Raw genomic sequence first — 9538 nt, 5'->3', positions numbered from 1 at the left:
TCAAAACCTTGATTTATTAAATAAATGGACAATTCCTAAAGTTTCTATAAAAACCATTTATGATTATGGTTGGTTTGATAAACTCTCTTCTAAACAATTGATAAAAACGACTGAGCAGTCTTTAGCATTAAATTCGTCTGAACAGACTATTCGTTTGTTAAACAAACATGATATAGATTTATATAAACATCATTACCATTATCTGCATATTGGTATGGTTCAAATTGCATTTAAACCTTTAACCCTTAAAGGTTTACCAGAGACCTTTTTAGCAGCTCTTAGAGATGCTAGAAATCTGAATTTCAGACAGTCTCTAATGGGTTCGATAGAATCTACAGTGGCCTATGGTCCAGTATATTTTAATACTCAACCCAATCTGCAACTATCTCTTTCTGATGTTAATATTCTTGATGCTTTGACTTTAAATGTGAAAACGCATGGTTATAATTATGCGCCTGGTTCTGAACTTATATGTCTGTCTTATAGGATTTATTTCAAATTGTTATCCACTTTGAATCCTAGATGTAAGTTATACGATACATCGGATCAGACCATATTGGTAGAAACCAATTTTGCAAGGTCCAAGGTCACCACTAGGGCTCAATAAGAGTATGTATCAGACCTGGACAGGCCCCTTGCTTGGGTAAAAGGATATAGATCCTTCCATACAGTCATTAAACTATAATAGAATTGCTGTATATTTCGAATCCTTATTGGTCGTGCGGACTACCGCCAACCTTTAAAGATACTAAAGCAGCTAGATCTGGATGGCCGTGCGGATGGCCGTGCGGACTACCACCCGCCAAATCCTGGTGTAATATATATATATATATATATATATAGTGTATAATATTAATATATGCGAAAGATACTAAAGATTGGCGAAACAAGTACTATAATAGAATTGTTGTATATTTCGAATCCTTATTGGTCGTGCGGACTACCACCAACCTTTAAAGATACTAAAGCAGCTAGATCTGGATGGCCGTGCGGACTACCGCCCGCCAGATCCTGGTGTAAATGGTATCAGAGCCTAGGAATTTTCATGGTAAATATGTAATAGATATGAAAGATTCAACATAGATATGAAGCTTTTGGAATGGATCTGGGAGAAACAAGTACTAAAGGTACTAGACTTGAAGAGGTAGATATACCTCAAAACCTTGATTTATTAAATAAATGGACAATTCCTAAAGTTTCTATAAAAACCATTTATGATTATGGTTGGTTTGATAAACTCTCTTCTAAACAATTGATAAAAACGACTGAGCAGTCTTTAGCATTAAATTCGTCTGAACAGACTATTCGTTTGTTAAACAAACATGATATAGATTTATATAAACATCATTACCATTATCTGCATATTGGTATGGTTCAAATTGCATTTAAACCTTTAACCCTTAAAGGTTTACCAGAGACCTTTTTAGCAGCTCTTAGAGATGCTAGAAATCTGAATTTCAGACAGTCTCTAATGGGTTCGATAGAATCTACAGTGGCCTATGGTCCAGTATATTTTAATACTCAACCCAATCTGCAACTATCTCTTTCTGATGTTAATATTCTTGATGCTTTGACTTTAAATGTGAAAACGCATGGTTATAATTATGCGCCTGGTTCTGAACTTATATGTCTGTCTTATAGGATTTATTTCAAATTGTTATCCACTTTGAATCCTAGATGTAAGTTATACGATACATCGGATCAGACCATATTGGTAGAAACCAATTTTACAAGGTCCAAGGTCACCACTAGGGCTCAATAAGAGTATGTATCGGACCTGGACAGGCCCCTTGCTTGGGTAAAAGGATATAGATCCTTCCATACAGTCATTAAACTATAATAGAATTGCTGTATATTTCGAATCCTTATTGGTCGTGCGGACTACCGCCAACCTTTAAAGATACTAAAGCAGCTAGATCTGGATGGCCGTGCGGATGGCCGTGCGGACTACCGCCCGCCAAATCCTGGTGCAATATATATATATATAGTGTATAATATTAATATATGCGAAAGATACTAAAGATTGGCGAAACAAGTACTATAATAGAATTGTTGTATATTTCGAATCCTTATTGGTCGTGCGGACTACCACCAACCTTTAAAGATACTAAAGCAGCTAGATCTGGATGGCCGTGCGGATGGCCGTGCGGACTACCGCCCGCCAGATCCTGGTGTAAATGGTATCAGATCCTAGGAATTTTCATGGTAAATATGTAATAGATATGAAAGATTCAACATAGATATGAAGCTTTTGGAATGGATCTGGGAGAAACAAGTACTAAAAGTACTAGACTTGAAGAGGTAGATATACCTCAAAACCTTGATTTATTAAATAAATGGACAATTCCTAAAGTTTCTATAAAAACCATTTATGATTATGGTTGGTTTGATAAACTTTCTTCTAAACAATTGATAAAAACGACTGAGCAGTCTTTAGCATTAAATTCGTCTGAACAGACTATTCGTTTGTTAAACAAACATGATATAGATTTATATAAACATCATTACCATTATCTGCATATTGGTATGGTTCAAATTGCATTTAAACCTTTAACCCTTAAAGGTTTACCAGAGACCTTTTTAGCAGCTCTTAGAGATGCTAGAAATCTGAATTTCAGACAGTCTCTAATGGGTTCGATAGAATCTACAGTGGCCTATGGTCCAGTATATTTTAATACTCAACCCAATCTGCAACTATCTCTTTCTGATGTTAATATTCTTGATGCTTTGACTTTAAATGTGAAAACGCATGGTTATAATTATGCGCCTGGTTCTGAACTTATATGTCTGTCCTATAGGATTTATTTCAAATTGTTATCCACTTTGAATCCCCATCCGGATTTTGAGTGACATGCGAAAATTCAGTATTCTACAAGTCGTTCGTAATCTGACTTGGGGATATAACCGAATTTAAAGTCCAAGTAGTTGGAAAATTAATTTCCTCCCACCTAATAGGTCTCCTAGTGGTGACCTTGGACCTTGCAAAATTGGTTTCTACCAATATGGTCTGATCCGATGTATCGTATAACTTACATCTAGGATTCAAAGTGGATTACAATTTGAAATAAATCCTATAAGACAGACATATAAGTTCAGAACCAGGCGCATAATTATAACCATGCGTTTTCACATTTAAATTCAAAGCATCAAGAATATTAACATTAGAAAGAGATAGTTGCAGATTGGGTTGAGTATTAAAATATACTGGACCATAGGCCACTGTAGATTCTATCGAACCCATTAGAGACTGTCTGAAATTCAGATTTCTAGCATTTCTAAGAGCTGCTAAAAAGGTCTCTGGTAAACCTTTAAGGATTAAAGGTTTAAATGCAATTTGAACCATACCAATATGCAGATAATGGTAATGATGTTTATATAAATCTATATCATGTTTGTTTAACAAACGAATAGTCTGTTCAGACGAATTTAATGCTAAAGACTGCTCAGTCGTTTTTATCAATTGTTTAGAAGAGAGTTTATCAAACCAACCATAATCATAAATGGTTTTTATAGAAACTTTAGGAATTGTCCATTTATTTAATAAATCAAGGTTTTGAGGTATATCTACCTCTTCAAGTCTAGTACTTTTAGTACTTGTTTCTCCCAAATCCATTCCAAAAGCTTCATATCTATGTTGAATCTTTCATATCTATTACATATTTACCATGAAAATTCATAGGCTCTGATACCATTTACACCAGGATCAGGCGGGCGGTAGTCCGCACGGCCATCCGCACGGCCATCCAGATCTAGCTGCTTTAGTATCTTTAAAGGTTGGTGGTAGTCCGCACGACCAATAAGGATTCGAAATATACAGCAATTCTATTATAGTTTAATGACTGTATGGAAGGATCTATATTCTTTTACCCAAGCAAGGGGCCTGTCCAGGTCCGATACATACTCTTATTGAGCCCATGTGTCTAGCAGTTCGAACTGTGAAAGGGATAGCCCTTTTGACAACTTCAGCGGGCTTTAATGTCACAGCTGGCTAGACGTAGCCACTAAGGCAAAGCCAATAAGAGTACTACCAGAGCTGACTGTACCACCATCTTGGAACCAAGCCAAGAAACTATATTAAAATTTCTTTATATTTTGAAAAGAGTCTGGATTATTCATGGTTAACATGCAAGAGAAATTAGTTCTTCAACATAGATATGAATCTGTTTAGCCGGACATAGTCACGGCTTGGGAGAGAAACTAAGTATTTAAAATACTAAAAAGAAAATAGAATAAGTACCTTGAAGGCCGAGAAGCAAGGCCCTGAAGATGAACTGAACTTCAAAACTTTTATTGATCCTCAACTGATTTACAAACTAATAAGCTAAATCTTTACAAAGGGAGTTGAGAGTAGAGAGAGTAGAGAGAGAGGGGGTTCCGACTCCTCCTTCTTCAAATGAAGAAGTCTCCTTATATAACAAAAAAAAAATCTAAAATAGTAAATTGGGTCCCACATCTGGGTCCCTATACAGTGTTTCTACTGTTGATGAGCAGTGTTTCTACTGTGGATAAACAGTGTATCTACTGTTGAGTAGGTCCTGGCGGCTGGTAAGCTGTCAAGTCTTTTTCTTGTCCAAATTGTGCATTTGTTGGAGGAAATTTTCCACCTTTTCTATATCTCTGTCAGATAATATTATCTCTGGCTGTATTGGTTGTGTATCTTCCACGAGGTCATCACCACTTGTTTCACTTCGCATTGAAGTGTCTGATTTTTCACACTGATCCAGTGATTGAAGCAAGTTTCTTTTCACTTCTTCTAAGTATTGATTTATCAAATCAATTTTATCTCCTTCTTGAATTGAGATTCTTCAAGCAATATGTTTAACTGTGCTCTCTTCTATCATCTTCTTTTGAGGGGTTGTTATATATAATTGGATTTGTGTTTTAATAGAATCCAATAATTCTTGTCCATATAATGTCTTTGTTTTGGGATCAGTCTTCATCAATTTGTCCCAAAAATTGTTATAGAATACCCTATATAGACAAGGGATTTGTTCTTCCGTATAACTTAATTCAGGAGTCCATTTATGAATCAAGGGGATAGAGAATTCAATAAAGAAGTAGATTTGATCAATTTTTTCTAGATAACAGATATGATCTGCGTGATATAACTCGGTTAGGAACAGCGAAACTTTTGCCCATTCTTTGTATAACTTAAGGAATGGTTCAGGCAGAATTTTTGTAGTGGGACCGTGGTATGACAACCAGTTTAAAAACCAGTTGGGGATAGGTCCTGTAATACCTTTGCACATACTTTGATAAACCAAGTATGTTTATGTCTCTCATTATTATAATAAAGTACCCTATCAAATGCTTGGATATAATCCCAATAAGTAAAATTCATAGGTGATTTATTAAGGCTTATCTGCCTTTCTTTCATTGTTGAAATCCCCCATTCTTCAACAAATATAATCTGTTTGATAATGACTTTTGAAAAGTTATAAACGTTTTCATTTGTGTTATAACCCAAAAAGTGCTAGAATTCTGTACTTCCTGTACTGATTAGGATAGTCTCATAATAAGTGCGGGTTTTATATGATTCACCCGGGTAGTATAATCCATTAATCAGATATCTCTGGAATATTTTCCATGGTTCTTCCTTTCTCTGAATCTCAGAGTTTTCAAGGAGAAATATCATTTCTCTCTTTGATAATTTTTCGTATGACTTGATATCATCATTGTCTTCTTCTTTAGCAATTGAAGCAAAAGTATCACTTTGCTTTTTGGATGCCAAATAAGCCTGCAGATGTCCATATAAAGGTCTATCTTCTGGAATATCTTCCAGATGTATAGAATGTCCTGATGATTCCCCTGTAAGAGGTACCTTTGAGTTTATCAAACTCTTTTTTCCTCTTTGTATTACTGGAGAATTTGATGAGGATTCGTATGACGATCCTTGAGAATAAGTCCTATTAGGGGAAGATCTTCCCCTACCTTTGCCCCTAGTGGCCCATAAAGGGTCCATTCTGCATAAATAGTAGGTCATTAGTAATTAAAAAAGATATCATAATTTTATCGCCGATATAATCTTGGCTAGGAAACTCATTTTCAATTAACTGGAGAATATTAGTAACTTCATTAGAATTAGAGCAATCTTCTTCAATATTATTAATAGTGTCAGCCATAACTTTATCAAGTATGAGTTCCTTTAAGTCTCTGTTTAAATTAATTACTTTAAGAATAATGATCAATATTTTATCATCAAATAACATAGGTATAATAATTCATAATTTATTCTAAATATTCCCGGGATAGAAAATCCGGAAAGGAATTATCAATTCCTTTTTTATATTGTATTTCAAAATCGAAAGGCGCCAGCTGAGCCTGCCATCTAGCAAATATTAATTTAGAAGCATCGTGCTTAAAATCTTTGTCAAACATATATTTAACAGATTGAGCATCAGTTTTTATCAAAAACTTTTGGTTATACAAGTCGTCTTGAAATTTTAAAACACATTTAACAATTGTTAACATTTCATGTGCCACAGTAGCATATTTCTTCTGGGCTTCGGTCCATTTACCAGAGTGAAATCTTATTAGGTATTCACTCTTATTGTTGGGATTTACTTGTTTTAAAATCCCTCCAAAGCCAATATTAGACGCATCTGTCTCGATAATCTTTTGCCAAGTAGGATTAGCAAGGGTTAAGCAAGGTAGAGATTTAACACGTTGTTTAATACCTTTGACTAACTCAGTATGTTGGTCAGTCCAAGGCTGTCTATGATTCTTTTCAGCCTATCGTATAGAGGAACTAGGTCTCGTGACAAACTTTTATAGAAAGGGGATATATAATTCAAACTTCCCAAAAATCTTTGTAATTGTGTCCTGTCAGTAATAACATCGGGAAATTTTGAGGCAAAATCAATTGATCTTTGTATTGGGGTAATTTTTCCCTGGCAAATATTATGACCTAAAAAACGAACATTCGTTTGGAATAGACTCATCTTTGGTTTAGAAATTACTAAACCGTTTTGTATAACAATTTTCTTGAAAATATCAAGATGCTTAATATGCATCTCCAAAGTTTTAGAAAATACTAATATGTCGTCAATATAAACAATGACAAAATCTAAATAAGGGTTAAAAATATCATTCATAATTTTTTGAAATTCAGAAGGGGCATTTTTTAAACCAAATGGCATAACATTCCATTCATATTGCCCAAATGGAACATTGAAAGCAGTTCTATAAGTATGCTCTTTAAATATTTGAATTTGCCAATAACCAGATTTTAAATCAAATTTTGAAAATATATTGGCGTCATATAACCTAGATAGCAAGTCCCTTTTATTAGGGATAGGATACCTAATCCATTTTAGATGTTTATTTAATGGTTTATAATTTATAACTAAGCGAGGAATACCTCGTTCCTTTTCTGCCGCATTATTAACATAAAAGGCAGAACATGACCAAGGAGATTTTGAGGGTTTTATCAAACCCTTTTGTAACAAACTATCAATCTCGTTTTTGCAGAATTCAACTAGTTCAGCATTCATCTGGCAAGGTCGAGATTTAGTAGGAATATCATCCTCAGAGAAGTTTTCTTCGTAAGGAAGAGTTACAATATGCCTTTTCCGGTTCCAAAAGGCACTAGGGTGATCGGCGCAAACATCAACAGCCATCTTTTCAGCAATCCATTTAATCTTTTGCTGAACTTTAGCAGACTGCAAAGTATCGAATATATTCATGATAAGAATTTCTAATTGTAACGAATCAACATGCCTTTGTTTTATATTAATCAAGGCATTAATATCTCTAGTTACGGGATCTGTAACAAAAGAATAACTTATCTTTTTATCTTGATAAGTAGCAGAAAAACCATGTTTATCTATATTAGTGAACGGATAAATAGCATTAATAAAAGGGGTTCCAAGTATAATTGGAGGGTATAACTGGTTTTTTACCAAAAAGAAGAAATGAGGAATACAAACTTTATTTTTGCAAATATGAGTATTTGGCAGTTTGTACTCTATATCTAAAGCATGACCAGAAGCGAATTTAACCAAATGAGTAGTCTTTTGAAAATATTTAGTTGGAATCAATCCTTCCTGAATGCAGCTTACATCTGCACCACTATCGATCATAGCTATATCAGTTATAGAAAAATTATTATCGATCAAAATAGTACATTTAATATACCACATATGTGCAGTAATAATTTGCATCATACCTAAGAATAAATCAGATTTTTCTTCAGTTAAATCAGAAAAAAAAATTCCTTTATTATTAGAAAATTCAGAAATTTCTTTAGTCGAAAATTCAGGTAGAGAACTATTTTTCTCAGGTAGAGAACTATTTTTCTCAATTTGAGTAATTCGGTGATCGCAAATCATTTGATTTTGCTTTAGAGACTTAATATCCCTTTTCAAATTCTCAATTTCTTCCTTTAAATCATCAAAAGAAGTATCTCTACTAGGCGTGCTGGACTTTTGAAGTCTTCTATTAATTTCAGATAAAGAATAAGGTGCAAAATGATCAAATTCGTTCTTGTATTTTTCAACAAATTTTGAACTACTAGAAATAGAACTTGCAGCTAGATTAATAATTTTTTCACGAAGTTTTTCATCAGTAACTTCTTTTAAAAGTTCTATTACATTATCAGATGTAATAGTTTTTATATTTAGATTATCAAATTGTGATTGCAATTTATAAAATTCGTCACTATCACAAGCACAAATATCACTTTTGCAAGCAATGCAGGAAGTATCAGCAATTTTATTATCAGAAAAATCAATTAACTCCACTTCATCTTCAGATTCAGTCTCCGAGTAATAGTCAGATTCTGATCCTGAAGTGTATAACAAGCCATAAACCTTGTCGTGTAACTCATCATCGAGTTCTAAGGTTTTTAGCTTTTGAAGCTTGCAATTTGGAGAAATATGACCAAATTTTCCATACTTATAACACTTAATATCAGCGAGATCTCGTTTAGATCTATTCTTCGCAAATCGAGTAGATTTTCGATGCGCTTTTCTAGTATCACGTTCTTCCTTAGGCATATATCTAGACCTCTTTTTCTTATACGGGCTATCTGGGTAAGGATACCTATGATATCTGTTTTTCTTCTTCCTACTTTGAGTGGAAGTGGAAGTTCCGGGTAAACCAAAATGGGTACAGAAGTCTCCTAATTGGGATTTCTCTTTAAGCTTATCAATCTTAAGTTGTCTAGAAAGCCTTATCTCATTACGCAATTTCAATCCTTCTTGTGTACAAACTCCTATAAGTTTACCATAGGTATAATTATTATACTGAATCTCACCGCAACTACCCTTTAACACATCCCTTACTCTTTCGGCAAATAAGGAAGGGAGACTGTCTATAAACTTGGCTTTCCAGTGCTCAAATTTATTGTCGGGTAGTTCCATAACTCTACTCATAAAAGTGTCTTTATACCATCTAAATTCACTAAGGGTCTTACATCTAAATCCATTAAGTAAAGTTCGGATGGTCTGATGATTTGAGGTAAATCTACCATTGAAATGCTCTAAGATTGTAAGGATAAGGGTATAAACTGCATCTTCTCTACCCATTACTAGAGCCA

The sequence above is a fragment of the Nicotiana sylvestris genome, chromosome 8 (genome assembly GCF_000393655.2).
Source record: "Nicotiana sylvestris chromosome 8, ASM39365v2, whole genome shotgun sequence".
Classification (NCBI taxonomy): Eukaryota; Viridiplantae; Streptophyta; class Magnoliopsida; order Solanales; family Solanaceae; genus Nicotiana; species Nicotiana sylvestris.
The sequence above is the reverse complement of the archived record's forward strand: the minus strand, read 5'-3'. Positions refer to the sequence as shown.